We start from the raw sequence: 3,175 nt of genomic DNA on the forward strand, positions 1-3,175 counted from the left end.
GTAATTCTTTTCTTCATCTGAAATCTTGACATTGTTCCAATCAAAATCATGATTAAATTCAAATCTATGTTCCGTAATAATCGAGTGTTGATTAGTATGTCTATTGACGTGATTACGTGATGTTCTGATATTCTGGTTTTTCCTGAATAATCTTTTCGTTTGGCCTACATATGAAGCGTTACAATCAGAATAATTAATTTTATATACTACGTTAAAATGTAAAAAAGAATGTAATTTGTCCTTTTAAATTCTAATAAAAGAATTTAATTTATGTAATACATATAGGCCAAGCTAACGGTTATTTTTGAAAAATCTTTTGAATTTCTCTGATATTGAACATAGGAAACAATAAAAAAGATTGTTAAAGATTTAGTTGCAGATTGAGAATTTTTATTTGTACTAATTTCGTTGCTGTTAAGTTGTTTATATTTTATGTAAAGTCTTTTTTTGATATAATTAAATATTATATTATATTAAGAGAATATCCGTTATTCAGTTAGTAATAAAATGTTTATTACTAACCAAAAGTTTTTATCATGGAAACTAGGATATGATAATAATAAAACTCTGCCCGTTAGACTAAAAAATTATTCCCATTTTCTGACTTGAAGGGCACAAAAAATAATTTAAGTATCGTGCTAAAAAAGTTTGTTTCTGATATCAATTATAACAGAGTATTATTTTTTTTTTATCAGCGTTACATCAAGAAAGAAATTTAAACTATTACCATCAAGCTCTACTGTAAATTTTAATTTAGGATGAAAACTATTAATTACTTATGATCGTATCGATGTTGCACTCTTGAGTTGAGAGTACAATCATCGACACCTATAATAAAATTCTAAAGAGAACGATAATTTTTCAAGTACAAAAGTCTCTAGATCTTACATGACTAAATCTGAAATGGGAAATCCTATTGGGATACCAAAGGACTATTTGTAGAATTTGTCATTAAAGCTGAAGTTAAGTACAAACAATTGCTTTGAAAAATTCATCTTTTGGTAAATTAATTTTACTGAAAAAAAAGACTGGTTGTTGCAACAATTAGTAAAATATGGCATAACATTTTTATATAGTTGCAGCAATTACTTTTTGGTTGTAGCAGCAAATTTTTAGTTGCGTTAGCCTATCAAAATCATATACTGACATTGCGGATAAGCTAACACAACTAAAAATTTGCTGCTACAACCAAAAACTGGTTGTTGCAGATATATAAAAATGCTATGCTATATTTTACTTGTATTATTTAAATTATTGCAGTAACCTTTTCTTTCAGTGTATGATTAAGAAAATGCCAACGTCGATCAATGCTTTTTATCACTAAGTCTACAGATACGTTTGTAAAAAGTGAGACGTCCAATGATATCAACACCGAGTCATTAGATATAAAAATTTGCTTTAGTAAAATCATTCATAGGTTGAAAACTGTCTTTATGTAACCGTAAAATTTTTTTAAGTTATTGTCCAAAATTTTGTGTAAAAAGGTCGCAAGATTATGTAAGGGACTGTCTCTAAAGGAAACTATAACACAGGTTGCTCTGTTTGTGAATTTTGGGCAAATCATAAATCCTAGGTAATATTGGACTTGTTGAGTTTAAAAAATTATAAGTAAATAAAAAATCAGAAACTAATTCTCAACTTTTCCAAATTTTTAACAAATCCTTTAAGTCAGATAATACCTTATTTGAAGGATTGCGTTTGACAACAGTGTAGGTATCAGTAACCGGAAGCAAAAATTCCATTTTATTTACATAATCAATTTTCAAGAGCTACTACTACATTTCCTTTGTCAGCATGTGTTAAAATTATTTGTGGGAGTCTCTTTATATTAAGAAACAAGAGAATGGTTTAAATTTAGAAGAGGATACTGAAATGTTGGATTCTTTATACTATGATTTATTTTAGAAGAATGATTTTTCCAAATTTTATAGTTAATGCGCATACTTTGTTTTTATAATTCGTTTGATTTTTCGTTTTCCTTTTATTAATTGTGTGTATTATTCCCTCACTTAATAACGATAATTTTATTTTGACCTCTTCACACATTCTTGAAATTACTCTTACTGTACATACGTTCTAAATTATCTAACCATCAATATGTAATGTAAGTGTATCCAGTTTCTTTAATATTTTTAGTATTAGTATTTTATGTCTTTTATTATTTTTTATGTTATTGTATATTGCAGACAATGTAATATACATGTATTCGTTTGAGTATTTAGTTAAATACGACAGACAAGTTCTATATTTATTATATTGATGAAATAGTAAGCGGTCAGTACATATTTAAATTTACACAATTAAATTTTTTCAAAAACTACATTGAAAATGATCCAATAATAAGGATCGAAACGTTTTTATTTTATTTCAAAATATATGGTATTCTTGCACACCAACATCCTGTGCTGGCTCGCATTGGCTTTCTACATTCTTACGATTTATTCTTTGGAGCCTTCAATCAAGATTGAGAATTTTATAATTATAATAATAAAATTTAAATACATATTTCACAAAAATGTCTTTTAATTAATTTATTCTATTCTATATTACATTGTATCTTTAAAAATAAACAAAATAAATTATTAAATTTCTACTCATTTTAGAATTGTGTCATTTAATAATGGAAAAAAGGAATTGTATAATCATTAGAGATTAGTACATTCTCCTTGTATGCTATTGTACTTTCGAAAATGTCTAAAATAGCATAAATTATTCGATGTACTATCCATGAAATGAGTAACAAACTCAGAAAGCGTGCAGATTTTTCGATCGTAATAGTGGCATTAATGACATCGATGTTACTGCTGAATTCATAGAAAGTAGTATGATCAATATTGATGTGCAGTATTCGTGGTAATAGTGTTCTAATTTAACAATGTGAACAGGTATTTGACAGATCACTAATACAGATAGTCACGGCATGGAATTAGAATGTTGTAAAACAGGAAGATTCTCATTCATCCCTTGAACTTCAACTCTTTCTTCGCTAAGTACTTATCAGCGATGTACACGATGGGATATACATATATAAAGAGCAAATAAATTAGATAAATCAATTCATGACAGCGCCATGCTTACCACATTGCATTTAAGCAAGAGTGGTAGAAAGCAAAAAGTCTCGATGAATTTGTTGGAATTTCAAATTTTATATATTTATATATATATATATATATAT

General features: G+C 27.1%; 1 protein-coding gene across 4 annotated transcripts in view; it reads right to left on the reverse strand.

Annotated features, from left to right (window-relative positions):
* The window catches only part of LOC108749589 (disheveled-associated activator of morphogenesis 1), a 64,194-nt gene that overhangs the window by 28,323 nt on the left and 32,696 nt on the right, over window positions 1–3,175 (reverse strand). The window lies entirely within an intron of this gene.

The sequence above is a fragment of the Trachymyrmex septentrionalis genome, unplaced genomic scaffold (genome assembly GCF_001594115.1).
Source record: "Trachymyrmex septentrionalis isolate Tsep2-gDNA-1 unplaced genomic scaffold, Tsep1.0 scaffold30, whole genome shotgun sequence".
Taxonomy (NCBI): domain Eukaryota; kingdom Metazoa; phylum Arthropoda; class Insecta; order Hymenoptera; family Formicidae; genus Trachymyrmex; species Trachymyrmex septentrionalis.